General features: G+C 40.4%; 1 pseudogene; it reads left to right on the top strand.

Annotated features, from left to right (window-relative positions):
- Window positions 1–2,535: 2,535 nt before the first annotated feature.
- Window positions 2,536–3,996, top strand: LOC115359278 (ammonium transporter Rh type B pseudogene; annotated as a pseudogene).
- Window positions 3,997–17,522: the final 13,526 nt, after the last annotated feature.

The raw sequence follows: 17,522 nt of genomic DNA, 5'->3' as shown, positions 1-17,522 counted from the left end.
AAAAGGTGGACCGACATCATATTGAACTCTATGGGTTAGGAATGGGATGGCACTTCAGTTCATAGTATGAGTAAAGGCAGGTGAGCGAATACTTTTGGTAATATAGTGTATGTGCTTTCAGTCAATATTGATGAGAGAGATTCTAGAGGAGAGGAGCTGTCCAAATCAGATGAACTCCTCATTGGTGAAAATGCCCTGAGCCTAAATATCAGTCTCAATAACACTGGCGACGCAAAAGGGAATGTGAACTGAAATGCACACCTCGTTCCCTCTAACTCACCCAGCATAGGCCTACTCATGCTTTTCAAAATATGTCGCAGGCTGAAAACAGTGTGTTTCCGGAAACCTGAGTCGGACCCGATGAGGACTTGTCGCTTTGCCAGCTGCTGAACTGGGGAGTCCAGCTGGTGTGTTTGCAGAGATGTTTGGTGCCTTTAAAACTTGAGCCAATTCAATCAGCCTTATTCAGAAACCTGTTGTGTCCCCAAAAAATGAAAAATCCGTCCCAACTGGGCAAATGAATGGCCAATCATGTTTCTGGCAGAGGCCTGTGTTTGCACATCAGTTTTATACAAGCAGTACACAGCAGTCACCAACTGACTTACTATATGTCTTATTGATATTTAGTGATGTTTCATGCATGCATTTGCAAGTATTTCATATAAATACAGCACATCCTGCATAGCCCCTCATTATGTATGAAATGTTCTTACACTATGGCTCTGAAATTATGTAGTGGGGGGGACTGATAGGTTTCTGTCTCAGATAAATTAGCCAGACTATTAAATCACTCCATATTTTCTTATTTACCAGAGGTCCCAGTGTTTTTTTTTGTTTGTTTGTTTGTTTTATTCACTGTTATAAATCCACAACAATGTGCTTGATAGTGAACAGGGGGCAATGCAAGTGTCATGAACTCAAATATGACACTAACAACTGTTTTCAGACAAATAAATACATAAAAGTTTCCATATCCAAGTGTAGACTTATTCCTCTCCAGCTCAGGTCAAATTCATATTTTCACACAAGCATGAAAATTGTTTAGTCATTTTAGAGTCAATGTTAATAAGACAAATATACCCTGGACTTTTGAACTTTGTTACTGTCCATGAAACATAAGAAATAACTGAGATTTTGTGCTTTCTCCATAATGTTGTCCGATAATTGCAATACAAATAAGCGTTTTCCTACTTGGCAGAATTACTCAAAAACCATCTCAAAACAAATTTAAGTATTTAAAAAAAGCTTACTTGGTCAAGGACATTATGGAAAGGATGAGTTGTAAGGTTGGTGATTTTTGTGCAAATGCCATTCACGTGTCAGTGGAGCACAGGGCATGAGCTGATACATATTATCTGCTCCTTAGGACAGATTGATGGATTTATGGTTCAATATCAGCCATGGGCGATGAAGCCCGAGCATATAGGACCTTGTCAACCATAAATAATCTTGAAAACCGAGCCACTGTTTCAAAGTCCTCAAGAAACTGCAGCACATCCAAAACTCTGCCGCCTGACTACTCACCTGCTCCTGCACCAGAGACCATATCACCCCCTGTCCTTCAAAACCTCCACTGGCTCCCCGTTCCTCAACCAGTTCAACTCAAACTCCTCCTCGTTACCCACAAAGCTCTGCATAACCTGGCCCCCCGCCTACCTCTCTGACCTCTCCCTCTCCCCCGTTCTCCATCACTGCCCCTCTGGAGTTCCCCAGCCAGACCCATCAGAGTCCAACACACCATCCTCCTGCCAGGCATCCGTGAAAACACAACCTTTTCAGAATCACTTAGAACATCCAACTCTCTCCCTCCATGCCTCTGACTGCCTCCATTTTTTAATTGTGTCTTTGTTGTTAAATTCTCTACTTGTTTTAATTTATCCTCTTTATTTTGTTGTTTTGCTATTTCATGTGATTTTTATCTCTTTTTACAGGAAAGTGTCTAGAGTCTACTGAGAAACGCACTGCATAAATAAAATGTATCACTGTGTGCAGTATCGGTGCATTCGGGCAGAACTGCATTAGAGTCTAGATGAGGATGGCCAAAGGATGGCAGTAGAAGGCCACTTCACAACACAAATGTAACTTCATCCCCACGACGTATGGTTACAAAACTGAATGGTTCTAAGCTTTTCTGTGTGTGTGTGTGTGTGTGTGTGTGTGTGTGTGTGTGTCAGATACAGCATATTGCTTTTTTCAGTGAACTATTTAATTTAATTAGGGGGAAATATGAAAAAAAAAAAAAAACTCAAAATAGGCTATTGCTGCATATAAGTTTTGTTTTTCTTTAAACTGTGATATCAGTAGAAATATAGAGTTCCCAAATGCTGCCGTGTCAAAAAGCAACTTTAAGAAATTCCAGGGACCAAAGTACAGCCCTCATTGAAAGTGCTGTCACATTATTTGCAGTATGCAGTATGGATCTCTGTTCTTTTACCCAATACTGGTGGCTGGTCTTATCTGATAGAGTAGTGGTATAAAAGCGGTGTTGGTGCTGCTGAGGGTACAAGTTGCTCTGTCCTGTCAGTAGCACACATCATGAAGAAATCAATTAACAATTCAACCAATTTGAGATTGCGCCTGCCTGTGCTGGTGCTAGTGTTAGAGATTGTCATTCTTGTTCTTTATTCGTGTTTTGTCACTTACGATGACAATGCCAACGCCAAGCTGCAAAACAATGAGACCAACCCCATGGAGAACTCCCTGTACCGGGACTATCCCTTCTTTGCCGACGTGCAGGTGATGATCTTCTTAGGCTTCGGCTGCCTGCTCGCCTTCCTCCGATTCTACGGTTTCAGCGGGATGGTCTTCAACTTTCTCACTGCCACCTTTGCAATCCAGTGGGCAATTCTGATGCAAGGTTTCTTCCAGTTTTACTATGATGGTAAAATTCATCTGGGGGTAATCAACCTTCTCAATGCAGAGTTTGCTTGTGCTGTGGTGCTCATTTCTTTTGGAGCGGTGCTGGGGAAGACGAGTCCTGTGCAGCTCCTGGTCATGGCTTTTTTAGAGGTCCCTATCTTTGCTGTGACAGAGTGGGCCGTATTGAAGTACATCAGGATAAATGATGCAGGTGGGACCATTCTTATTCACCTGTTTGCCTGCTACTTTGGCCTGGGGGTGACATTTGTGCTGTACCGGCCAAGCTTGAACGAGGGGCATGTGAAAGAGATCACTAGTTATCAGTCTGACATCCTCTCTGTGATGGGAACCCTGTTCCTTTGGGTGTTCTGGCCTTCATTCAACTCTGCTCTGACCTTTAAAGGTGATGATCAGCACAGAGCGGTACTTCACACTTTCATAGGTCTAAGCTCGTCCACCATGACTGCCTTTGCACTCACAGTGGTGTTCAATAAGAAGGGCAAGCTCACCATGGCTGATGTGCAGAATGTGACTCTGGCAGGCGGTGTGACTGTCGGGGCGTCTGTAGACATGATGATTTCCCCTGCTGCCTCATATGCTCTGGGTGTCATGGGCTGCACTGCCTGTTTCTTAGGATACAAGTACCTGACCCCATTTCTGGCTCGTCGTCTCAGGATCCAAGACCAGTGTGGCATTCACAATCTCCATGGGCTCACTGGCCTCATATCATCCACAGCAGGAATCTGCGCCATTCTCCTAGCCACAGAGGAAACCTACGGGCCCAGTATGTACCAGATCTTTTCCCACCGTGCCCCACCTGAGGGAGACCCAAAGCTCCTGGAACTGCAGCAGCTGATTCCCGGGCTGAAGCCAGGCCTGGGCCGCACAGCGCAGGAGCAAGCCCTCTATCAGGTGGCAGCTGTCTTCACCACCATCGCAGCATCTGCTATTGGTGGGATCCTGACTGGTTTCATTTTGAACCTGCCCTTCCTTGCTTCTCCATCTGATGAGGATTGTTTTGATGATGATCTTTTCTTTGAAATGCCCTCCGACTTCTACAGCATAGAGGTGGTCAAGAGCCCAATCAGTTCTGATGACAAAGGACTGAGCCACACCGACGACACAACAAAGGTCTGAAAACTGCAAAGACAAAACTTTTCCAACTTTGACATACAGTGGACATTTATGTTTACCTGTTGAATGAAACTGTATCTAGTGCTCTGCCAGTCAGTTTGAGCTTAAAAGTGTCTATCATCTCTGTCTTAGTATTTGTTGTTTTGACTTTACAGGTTGGTCTGTCAATGCTGCCCAAATAATGTTTGCCTAAAAATCATGAAGTTTACCATGCCACTGTTTGGTTGAAAACAACCCTAATGTGTTGTAAGGACAGGAGAAATGTTAATTGTGTTATAAAATAGCCACCTACCATTACTGAATAAGACCTGTAGAGAATATACTTATAATACATATAAATACTGTATGTCAGATTTTCAATAGCATGTCACTGAATCATTTGTACTTGTTTATCTTTGCCTTTTTGGCAAAGATAAACTATAGATAAAAGATTTTTGGCACAATTTTATTCAGCCTTTATATGAAAAACTTGCCTCCATATCTTGCGGAGTGAGTGTCAGTGCTATCAGTATTAATTCAGTTAACAGTGCTCACCAGTCTATCAATCTAGTCTATTATGAATATTTATTACAGGCAATATATATCAATGAGCCTGTCTGGAAAAATAAAATGTACTGTTTAGGACTTTGGCTGAAGGTTTTAAGCTTTTTGTACAATTTAAATCACCTGTTTTTTTATGGCAATAAACAGGCAAAAGAGTCTGAATAAGATTAAAGTTGCACTGGATTTAATGACTTTGAGTAGAAAACATGTACTGTATAATATAATATATAAATCATGTGAAATAAATGACTGAGACTGAAACAAATTTGCCCTGTGCTCCCATTGATTGGTTTCATTTTAATTAAAACTATGAGCGTCATGGTATTTGTTCACTTTTGTTCAATTCTGACACCAATGTAATTTATGCTGACTCAATCATCCATCAACGAGAAACGATTGTGCCTTGCTTGGCACTCCTCATTTTCAGATTGGTCAGCATTGCTCTTGGGGTATTGATTGCACTTAATTGCACCCTGAGTCCGACTCTGAAGAAGTGAAATGTAGCCACGTGTTTGTGAAAGTCCTGTTATTTAGTGTAAGATTAAATTATTAATTGTGTTTTCTACCATCAAGGTTTCCAAGGAAAAGGTGTGTGTGTGTGTGTGTGTGTGTGTGTGTGTGTGTGTGTGTGTGTGTGTGTGTGTGTGTGTGTGTGTGTGTGTGTGTGTGTGGAGATCGTGGTGAGAACACTCACAGTGGGATAGCATCTTGCTACATCTCTGACCTTTTAATTCCCTATGAGCCAGAGAACAATCTTATCTTTATGGCACTGCGATTTAATAGCTTCCCATTTACAGTCAGTCATAAATGGAATGAAGAGAGAGAATTTATGGACTTATTTATTTATGTATTGCTGCCTAATCCACAGTGTGTTCTAAAGTAAAGCTCCCCACAATAAAAGAGTCTAAAACAACAAGTGTTGGCAAGATAATTACCTCTCAGTCACCGTTCAAGTCCTCCTTATGCCAAAACTCCAGCCAGCTTTTCTGAGGATCAAAGCTAAAAGCACAATGACTGGCTAGTGTGTTACAGCTTTACTCCTCCATTATCAAAGCCAGTAAACTGTGTGTCCATGTAAACTAGCAGAACTTGAGGAAGAACGGGAAGGTTCTTCCATTTTGAAAAATGTGATATTATTTCTCTTGCCCTCTAGTTCTAATGTAGGACAGTAGTGGTGATTGCTTCCTCTTTATTTGTTTTATTTATTGGTGTATTTTTCAGGGATAATCACACTAATCAACAGATAAGTGAGTCAGATTTAGCTGGAGAGGCTAGTTTTCATCTGCGGTCCCGGGCCAGAACTTTAAAAGGCAGCCTAAAGTTACGAAAAAATAAATGCTAAAAATGTGTTGCAGAGATTAAACACTACATAAGTAACTCAAGAGATACAATAATACAATAAAGGCACAAACAGCAGACAATGGCCAGCAGACAAAGCAATGTACATGTAAGTATAGCATATACACAAGATACCATAGCAAACCACACGCAATAACAGAGTATAGCAGAACAAACACACCTACAATAAAAGCACATATATGAGACAGGAGCACATAAAGTATCACACCAAAGGCCGAATACAGAATGGGCAGTAATATGCACTGAACGAGATGGAAGCAAATACTAAAGACAAGCAGGACAGGACAGGTTGTTAAGAAGCCGGCTGGTTGTTGTTACTGAGTGCTGGATACTGGCTGGATGCTCCAAATGTTCACCGTAAGCCAGATGAAGCTCCCCCCAGTTCATATTCTTTAAAAAATAACCTCCTTAATGAACTCAAAGAAGGTTTAACACCATTTTACATATGACTACCTCATGCACATGGACAATGGTGTTGGTCAAATTACCTTTTATAAATGTATTTTTTCTTGTTATCAACATCCAGAAACATCTGGTAACTTCTGCGCTTCCTGTGTCTCTCTTCCTGTGTTCTTCATTGAACACATGCACACTGTAGAGGAAAATGGTTCCTCCTTGGATTCTTTGCACCATCTAAGGTGAGATAGTTAGGTAGAGAGATGCTCTTCTCTTGTTCATCACTTATATTGATAGCATTTCTCACACTTTCACCTTTCACCACCAAACATGATACAGGTTTTATGTATCCAAACCTTGCAAAAATAAAACTGCCTTTCTTCTTTCCTTAATGTTGTAATCACATCAAAAAATGACAACAGCTAATGGGTGTTTCATAGGTGTTCACCTGGAAGAATGATTTGCCTTATATTAAAGGATGGGGTCTTTATTAAAGGTTAAAACTAAGTTTTTGCATTCTAGTGTAAAATTGCTTGTCAAGCTGAATCAGTTCAATTAAGTTCAAATGGATGTATTGGCATGCTTATTGCCCAACCATATATACCATAAAAATGCAAGTGAAAAGATCACTGACAGAATGAACCAATGATATAATATGGATACAGAGCTTTGCTTCAAGTTGTAGTATTATCACAAGTACAGGTACTACTACTGAAGCACTACAGGAGAAGGAGTGTCAGGTATGTCTGACTTCAAAGAAGGGTGGGTCGATTTTGTGGCTTGTATGAAACTCTTACATAAGCATTTCCACTGGACAAAGTAATTTACATCTTGTTCGAGCTGACTTGGCATAAGATATTTTATAACTTAACATGCTGGGTTTATCACCATTAGGGACATTAGACCACTTTGTCCAGGATGAAGTTTGTCCTCTAATAAATTTGATACCATGTGAAACAGAAATGGACAAGGACGTGAGGATTATCTCTTCCCCCTCTGTGTGAATGAGAGTTCAAAGTGGCTGTTAAAAATTTCCATTTGGGGGGGGAAATGCATTCCTGTTATCTTGCCTTTTCTTTTTCTTACACAAAGACTTCATCAGGATAATGTTATTTTACAGTGTCATCATTTAAAATTAAAAAACACATGTATTCTTGACATTCATAGTTTGACGTCTACCTGCTTAGCTTTGTGACATTTGGTTAACCAGGTTGAGACATACATTTCTAGCCGCTGTGGTGCCATGTGGGGATAAAAAAAAAAAAAAAATTAATTAATTAATTAAAAAAAAAAAAATCTAATATACACAAATCTAATATAAAAAGTGAAAAAGATATCAGTGGTAATAATTAGTTTCAAGAACTTTTAATCTGTCCATATTCCATTTTCAGTAAGTATTTGCTGTGTTCAAGAGTGCTAGAACCAATGGGGTAAGTGTAAGGTTATAGTCTAAAATGCACCACTAGCTGAAGCTGTTGCCTCATTTTCTTAGTTGTAGAAAATGTTTGTGCTCAGGGCTTTCTGTCAGAAACCCTCTCTATTTCCTCTCTATTTTTGCCAGAAGTATTAGGGTTAGGTATTAGGAAATAATATGGTTGATACCTCACACTTATACCCCATCTCCAATTTCTGTTGTATGGGAGGCTTGTGAAGTGAGTTTTTGAGAAAAAAAGACTCTGGCCCACATCCGTGACATAACGGGTTCTAAGTTAACAAGAAACCTTGTGGCAGCCCCTGACGCCTGGTACTGGGCGGCACGAGCTGGCAGACTTGGTCTAGCCTTATGGAATCACCTTGTTCCCTTAGTCTTTATGTGTTATGTGTTTATGTGTCATGTGTGTTATTATTAGGGAAACAACTAAGACGTAGCTTCTCTCCCTCTTACCAGCCATGTGGGATTGATTTTTACATTTGCTGCTTTGTAAGCCCTGTTTCTTTAAACTTGGGATCAGACTTCATGTGAGTTCATGTGGCAATCCTGATGCCCGGTACTGGGCAGCAGAGACTGTTAGACTTGGTACACTCCTATGGACACACCCCTCACCTTTTGTCTTTTACACAGTGCAACAGCATGGGACTCTGATTTTATGTCTAAAAATGTGTATAGAGGAGTTATTATTTTTAGGCAATGTCAGCAGCTGTCTCATGTCATACACTATATTACCAAAAGTATTAGCTCACCTGCCTTTACTCATACTATGAACTGAAGTGCCATCCCATTCCTAACCCATAGAGTTCAATATGATGTCGGTCCACCTTTTGCAGCTATTACAGCTTCAACTCTTCTGGGAAGACTGTCCACAAGGTTGAGGAGAGTGTTTATAGGAATTTTTGACCATTCTTCCAAAAGCGCATTGGTGAGGTCACACACTGATGTTGGTCGAGAAGGCCTGGCTCTCAGTCTCCGCTCTAATTCATCCCAAAGGTGTTCTATCGGGTTCAGGTCAGGACTCTGTGCAGGCCAGTCAAGTTCATCCACACCAGACTCTGTCATCCATGTCTTTATGGACCTTGCTTTGTGCACTGGTGCACAGTCATGTTGGAAGAGGAAGGGGCCCGCTCCAAACTGTTCCCACAAGGTTGGGAGCATGGAATTGTCCAAAATGTTTTGGTATCCTGAAGCTTTCAAAGTTCCTTTCACTGGAACTAAGGGGCCAAGCCCAGCTCCTGAAAAACAACCCCACACCATAATTCCTCCTCCACCAAATTTCACAGTCGGCACAATGCAGTCTGAAATGTACCGTTCTCCTGGCAACCTCCAAACCCAGACTCGTCCATCAGATTGCCAGATGGAAAAGCGTGATTCATCACTCCAGAGAACGCGTCTCCACTGCTCTAGAGGCCAGTGGTGGCGTGCTTTACACCATTGCATCCGACGCTTTGCATTGCACGTGGTGATGTGTGGCTTGGCTGCAGCTGCTCGGCCATGGAAACCCATTCCATGAAGCTCTCTGCGTACTGTACTTGGGCTAATCTGAAGGTCACATGAAGTTTGTAGCTCTGTAGCAATTGACTGTGCAGAAAGTCGGCGACCTCTTTGCACTATGCGCTTCAGCATCCGCTGACCTCTCTCCTTCACTTTACGTGGCCTACCACTTCGTGGCTGAGTTGCTGTTGTTCCCAAACGCTTCCATTTTGTTATAATAGAGCTGACAGTTGACTGTGGAATATTTAGGAGCGAGGAAATTTCACGACTGGATTTGTTGCACAGGTGGCATCCTATGACAGTTCCACGCTGGAATTCACTGAGCTCCTGAGAGCGGCCCATTCTTTCACAAATGTCTTGTTTCACAGTCTGCATGCCTGAGTGCTTGATTTTATACACCTGTGGCCAGGCCAAGTGATTAGGACACCTGATTCTGATCATTTGAATGGGTGAGCGAATACTTTTGGTAATATAGTGTACGTCTAGATGGCACACGCCTGTTTGCCAGAAGGATGAACTGATGAATCTGCCAGTGATGCCTGGTCAAGTCTTTCATTCAGGTTGTCAGGTTGTGCTGGTGCTGGAGCTCTATTACAATGAGGGAAAATGTACAATGGACTTTACTCAGGTGGTCGCGGCTGCTTCAGCCTCCCTTCAGCTACAGGGTCCTGCTTTAATCCTGCTGTATCTGGACAACTGGTTAATCTGTGCCCGCTCTCCAGATCAAGCTTCAGCACCAGTTGATCAATTAATCATTTTAAGTGATTTCAGCTTCCAGATTCCAGATTCCAGCTTCTAAAATTTGAACATTTTCCTTAGTCTTTCTTTAGTCTGTCTTAGTCCTCTGACAGTGAACTACTACTATAAATATCTATGTTTGGGTTGTGGACTGTTGGTTGGGACAAAACAAGACATTTCAGGATATTTGAGGACATTGCCTTGGGCCGTGGGAAATTGTCATCAATATTTTTCACCATTTTCCGACATTTTATGGACCATTCAATGAACTAATTAAATGAGAAAGTAATGAACAGACTAATCGATAGTGAAAACATCATCATCATTAGTTGCAGCTCTAGTTTTACTCTCTGCACAGTCAGGTGTTCGTTTTGCATTAATAGCTGTTGATTTTACAGCGTCTGACTCAGTGTTTCCTGACTTTTCACCCTCTAAAGGCACAGCTCAACAGAGGACGACTGATATCAGAGTACCAGTCAAACCACTGATTACTATATGTGCATGTTTCTGATTTTAACACAATGCTAAACTCACTATTACTATGCTAAAAGGGAGAAGTACCACTCCCTATCAGTCTGTGTTGTCTATGCTGTCTGTTTACCAGAACAATGACATAACAGCATCTCATCTGCACCCACCCGTTAATTGATTTAAGAGCATGTTATATTCCAAAGAGATCATTCCTTTGTAAGTATTACTTCTTGTTATCACTAATAAGATAAGATGCTGGACAGCACAAAGTTCAGTACAACATTACATAAACAACTTACAAGCATGACTAAGTGAATGAAGACTACAATGCACAGATGAAGTATAAGTATGTCTGTACAAGACATACTCAAACTAATGTTACACCCTAGTAAACTGGGGATAAATAAATAAATAAATAAAAATGAGGTGGGGTTTGAGGGGTGGGAGTGTGGGCGAGTTATTAGACAAAATGAAAAATTACAGAATTGACCTATTTCTCTCTGCTTTTGCATATACAATAAATGCGGGCTTTTAAACAAAAGTGTAATTTACACTTTTTTAATTTGACTTTGCTAAGAGTACCATGCCCTCTTAATAATAAGCCAAGTCTTTGAGCCAGATCTGATCATGTTTCTGGAGCCAACGTTTAATGAGTTTAAACATTAACATATCAAAAGCACATTACATAAACTGAACCTTGGAGGACAATTACCGCAAATCAAATGACTCGCCAAATAATTAAAAATCCACTTGCCTTTACAGCATCTTCACATCTCTAGCAAACAGATCAGATATTGATCTATTGGCCCCTGAGAAGCATTCCCATAACCCGATGTGTCATTACAGTACAGTCCATGATACGATTAAATCATATCCTGTGTTTTTTAGTATAGATACAAACTGAAATATGTAAAGAAATATACAAACACTTAAAAAAAATGCTGTTATCTGTCCTCTTCCACTGCATATTTGTGTTTTATATACATGAAATAAGTGAAACCCAACAGACTGCTACAAATTCTAAATAAAACTTCCTGAGAGGTTGTTTTCCTGCAGGGCAAAAAGTACACTGTGCATCACTACTGAGATAATACTCTGTGGTCATTTTCCATATAATGAGTAACAGCGCCATCCTGTGGTAGCATGCCAAGCTGCAGAAAGAGGCTGGAAGAGAAGCACGAGCATCAGGGCATCTCTGAGATGTGGTTGGCGTAGCCGTCTCCACCGTCTGTGGTGTCCAGGGTCTTGGTGCGCTGAGTCTGAACTGAGGCGTACAGATCAGAGAGGGTGGAGACGGTGTCTGGGTTGCCTGCCGCCTCTTTGTCCTTCTCTGGTGACTCCACAAACTCAACTATATCTGAGTACTGAATCTTTGGAGAGCTGCGGCCAGACTGTGGCTTGGGAGCCTTCAGGGTCAGGTTAGCGTAGCAGTCCTGATTATTTGATTGGGACTGAAGGCAGAAAAGAAAAAACTAGTCAATTTTTTCACATCTATAATTCAATTTCTTTACCCAATATTTTATGCATAGGACTTGCAGTTATCTTATACTTATCTTTCTAATGCAATTATAAGGGTGGGTAAAAAAAAAAAAAAAAAAAAAAAAAAAAAAAAAGGCTTGTATGCACAACATTTTGAGATTCTTTATGTTTTCCTCTGAAGTCAAAAGTATATAGGTCAGCAATCGAAGTAATTCATAGAACCATAGTGAAATCATAATAACCCATAGCAACATACTCGCGGAAAGTTAGGTTAACTATATTAGATAATCTTTTATGTATTTCTCTAAATAGGCGTTTGCATAATGTTCTGTTTTATTCCAGTTTTTTTATATTTTGTTGTTTCATAAACTCTGTGTATCCTCTCTTTCATTCTTAACTATAACTCCCCCACCCTAACCCCCCCCCCCCCCCCCCCCCTTTATCTGTATGTGTGTGTGTGTGTGTGTGTGTGTGTGTGTGTGTGTGTGTGTGTGTGTGTGTGTGTTTATTTCTGTTATACACTGCCCTCTCCTTCACTAATTCCACAAGGCACTTTACTTACCCTCTAGCCATTTATAACTTGTTTTGAAAAGCGCATTATGATCATTATTCGTAGTATTTCTGAGCTCAGAGTGGTTGATATGGCCTGTGTCCTGGACGGTGGCAGATTCAGAAAAATGATGTGGACATTAAAAACCAAATGCTGGTAAAGCAGCTTAAAGACTCTTACCTGCGAGTCACGCTGAGCGCCCTGCTGATCCCTCAGAGATGAAGAGCTGCACGGTGAATCCAGAGGATCAACTCCTGTAAATAAATGAATGTCATCACACTGTAAACACACACAGATATATAAAAGGCATATAGGCATGCACATGCTCTCTCTCTCTCTCTCTCTCTCTCTCACACACACACACACACACACACACACACACAATTAACTTACTTGCTTGTGTGTAGTTTATGTTTCCATAAATAGGATTTTCTTCCATCTCCCTTAGGCTCATACTAAAACGTGATATGCAGAGAAGAAATGTGCGTTTTAATGTGGAAATTATTGTATAGATTATGTACAGCCCATTCCAGCAGCCATGACACATTCACAATCACCCTGTGGGATTACAAGCCACTTCTTTAAAGAAACAGATAAAGAATAAGAGCTTGAACTCTTGTGTGTCACTACAAAAATGTTCTTTCTTGTCCTTGCATCAGACATACCTCCTTCTGATCTTTGGTAGAGGTGTTAACCCTCGAAAACCCCCTGAAACAAACGACAGAGTCACCATCAGACACGGAATTTTTTTATCTGTTTTTGATGAATTTTTGAAAAGCAAATAATGCTATTACCTGCGTGAAATTTCGCTACACACCACACAATATTCCAGCAAAGTGAGAGCACCAACATTGAACTGATGACTGCCAGTAGTATCCACAGTCCCAGTGATCCATGGAGAAAACGGTCTGTAGAAAAAGAATAAAGAGCAAAGGTGATTTTGGCTTGTTTTTAATAGATGTGTCACTTTATTTTCTAATCTTCTCTTAGTTTATAAATTGCTTTTTGAGTGGTGCTGACAGAATCATTTTTTAGTCCTATTGTTCATAATAAATTGCTCATAATACCTTGTATATGCAGCTGTAAATGTAAGAAACTTTATAAACTTTATGAAGGGGTTAAAAAAATATTTCTAAACTGGCACAAATAAAACATATATATATATATATGAAAAGTACTTTTATCAGTATTGGCTCACTTGGAAGGCCACCATGTACCTATGTTTTTTAAACGTTTGATGTAATATCACCAAGTTAAGTTTTGGAGCTGTAGTTTAAACGGCATCAGGATGGATTCTCTTATTACTCAAAGAGCTATTTTAAAAGTAAAAGCTCCTTTAAGCTTGAATGTCATGTTCTCATATTTCATAATACCACCTTAAACACACCTTGTATTTGATATAATCATGATCAACACTGAGATAAAACTGAGAAACAAAAAAACAAGTTAAACTGTCATTTTCAATATCCCATGGTGCCTTAAGGGTGTCTGGTTGCGTGGGCTCATTCTATACCGTATAAGTGAAAAGATAACTTCAAAATGTCATCCCCTCTCTCTGCCCAGTCCTTCCTGTCTCTCTCCACCATGATGGTCTAATAAAACAGAAATGCCCACAAAATAATCTTTAAAAAAACAAACATCCAAATTAACTTTACATCAGTCGCAGTGCTGTTTGGCCCATTTTGTTTTTAAAAATGTCCTCTGATGGCCAAGAAATTACTTTGTCCTAATCACTGTCCAATCAAATTTCTTAATTCATTCACTGTCTTTTCTCATTTTTTCTTCATTCAGGGTCATGGGGAGGTGGAGCTTTTCCCAGCATGCAAAGTGCAGAAGGCAGAATACCCAGGCAGCAAAGGGTTAATGCAGACAAACACGTACACCCACACACAGGGGGCAATTTAAAGTCTCCAATCTACTTGATTTCCAAGTCTTTTTTGCCTGTGGGAGTAAACTGCAGCACACGAAGGAAACCCACACAAACACAGGAAGAAACATACAAACCCAACACAGAACGAGCAGAGTGAACAGGAGGACAATGTTTATTCACAATGAGGAGTTAAAATGTGGACTTAAAATTAGAGGTAAAAAAAAATAAAAAAAAAGTAATGTTACTCTTAATCCCAGTGGAAAAAGCAAATGTTCTTACATTTGAATGTCTAATTCAACCATAACTTATGCCATTTATTCTACAACATAACCTTTCTTTCACATAACCATGTGAAGCAGTTCCTACTAAATATAAGCATACAGGCATCAATTAGTCATAATTTTACAATGTCAGCCAGTGAAAGTGAAAACTTTTCATCCCCTCACATGCAATTATTTGATCAAATATCTCTAAACAAAGCAAAGTAATTACTTTTCAGGAAACAAAAGTTATATCTATAATCTGTGTCCTTCCACCTGCTGCTGTGTTTTAATTGCAATCCACGGCCTATAGCTTGGCATTGACCTCATTAACAAGACAGGTATTGGTAAGTTGGACGCGTAATTGGAGACAGGAGCAGGCACCATCCTGCAAATGGCTGGTGCCCCTCTGGTTCCAGGCCACAGCAGGCGAGCTGAGTGAACACAGCCTCCTGTTCACCAAAATCGATCAGTCCCTTTACACAGTGAGTTGCACGCCTATGCTTAGCCCTCTAAAGAAACTAGACTGGCATTAAGAGACTCAGTTCTGTGTAGCTGCACCTTAAAAAAGGCAAAGCGAGGGCCATCTGCTGACCTCCAGCTCAGCAGATGACCTTGTCTAGCAGAGATGGAGGGTCGTGGCCAAAGGACCGACTCATCGAATCCCTGCAGGGCAAAACTAGGCTGTGCAAGTAAATAAGACAACAACTGCAAGACATTTAACTAGCTCGGTTTCTCTGATAGAGCTGCTCAGTGGCCACCAGTCAGCTCTTCTCAGTCGACTGCGGTTATGCTGTGCAGCTCTCAGGCGTTAGTACGTTGTAACTGTGCGATTGTAAAGTAGGTTATTGATGAGAAAGCACATATGTGTTCAGTAAATCTTCCCATCCTTCTTATGAAAAAAAAGGTAACAAGGACACACACTGTCATAGATGAGACAGAAAGTAAATGATCCTCTTCGTTTTGTCTGTTGACAGGAGAGGTAGAGTGCCTTACTTTCCAGGTCCACAAGTTCAGTTGAATCCAAAAATACTAACTAAAAGGGTTTTAAGACTTAGAGTCTATGACAAGAAAGCCTGAACGCTCAGTATTTCACCTCAGAAATGGATGCAGCTCTGGGCTTTTCATGCATGACAGCATCTCGGGTGTCTTGAAGATGACAAATCAAGTTTATTTATGCAGCCCTAGATCACAAACATGTCTCAGAGGACTTTTGCCAGCCTAGATCTAACAAATGAACAATAAATGACAAAGCAAAACGATGTAATGCAATGTGCACCAACAGAGAGCAAAAGGAAACAATAGACCGCACACAGAGCGGCCTGTTTGAAGGACAGGCCCGAGCAAACCTGGCCTAGGTGAGCAGCCTACGTGAAGGTGCGCACATTGCAACAAACAAAACACATGCATTCAGCGGAGAGGTCAAAAGACTAACAAAAGGTTTGTGCAAGCAAGGCGCAAAAACAGCAGAGCTGTGCTGAGGGCTTGATTTGCATGATGTCACTTGTGGTTTTTGGGTTTTACAGCAGCAACCGACCAAATTAATCTACCCAAAAATACTCAGTAAACATGCCTTCAAGAGTATTTACAAATATCTGGAGGAAGCCTAAATGGATTCCTTTCATTTAGTTGCAGTTTCATCTGGGAGTTTTTGAAAAGAATAATTTATCATCACATTGTTACCATGGTAATATCATTCCAGTTTTATTCTAGCACTGACTAATTATAGTTTTCCATGAAGAGAGATTATATTGGAGACTCAGTTTTATCCAATATCAAACTGAACGTGCGGTTTCGGCATATATATTGATTAGGACTATTGACATCACACAGTTCTCAGTTTGTCAGGTCACAAAATCTAAAAGATGCGAATATGAGCAGGTAAATCATTTCTCTGGTGACATCAGCAAGTATTAAAATGCTGGGCTTCTCTGGATAAGACAGTTTATGATGTATCAGTACATTGGGTGTGTAGTGTTTAGGATTCTAAAAATAGCTGATGGCAGTGTGTGACCTATTCGTGATGAAGGATTTGTGAGAGGCGCAAATGAATACAAATGTTGTGTAAATGCTCTGATTTTCAATTTTCAGCTCCTACACCCTGGCCTCGGCGGTGGATATTCATTAGTACAGAACCAAAATCATCTCAGACCACATGAATAAAACATTTAGACACTGAAACTCACTGGAATCTCTTTTTAAATCTCACATCAAGTCAGTTCTCACAGCCAGAACCGGCACATTACGTCTCACATGGAGATTTATATCATTATAAAAGACTTACTGTACCTGATTGGCGTGTCTCATTACAACTGCCTTCCATGGCAATGAATCTTCATCCAAGTGCAATGCTGCTTTTCTTCTCTCTCTCACTCTCTCTCTCTCTCTCTGCCTCTCCCGCTCTCTCACTTTCTCTCACTTTCTCGCTCTGTCTTTATCTATGTTGCTCTCTCCTTCCTCTGTGATAAAGTGATTAAAAATTAAAAATGAGATTAACACTGAGGAGTCTCAAATCTTATATAACATATTACTGTTCCTGCGGTGTGCTGCTATTCGAGATGAACCGTTTTTTATGGGATAGCTTGTTAAAACTAACTCACAGGAAGTGTGCTTTTGCAGAAAACCACAAACCTTTTTTATGAGCACACAACTCCTCATTAGACAGAGAATAACATCAAGGTGACAAATGAACCTTTTTACAGAATATTAACAAATACAGGGGCACAGATATGAGTTTTACATATTATGTTTTATAGGGAGCTTTAGACCAACCAATTTAAGTTTTTTTACATTTAACCATGCAAAAATCCATTTTATTCTGTACTTATCTTTACACAGCCTGGACCTGTGAATTATTTGGTTTTGTTTTATTTTGTTTATTTGGTAGTGTACAAAAAACATACAGAAATATAAAGGGGTAGCTGATAACATAGATGT

The sequence above is a fragment of the Myripristis murdjan genome, chromosome 5 (assembly GCF_902150065.1).
Source record: "Myripristis murdjan chromosome 5, fMyrMur1.1, whole genome shotgun sequence".
NCBI classification, from domain to species: domain Eukaryota; kingdom Metazoa; phylum Chordata; class Actinopteri; order Holocentriformes; family Holocentridae; genus Myripristis; species Myripristis murdjan.
Note: the sequence above shows the minus strand (reverse complement) of the source record. Positions and strands in the feature narration are given on the sequence as shown.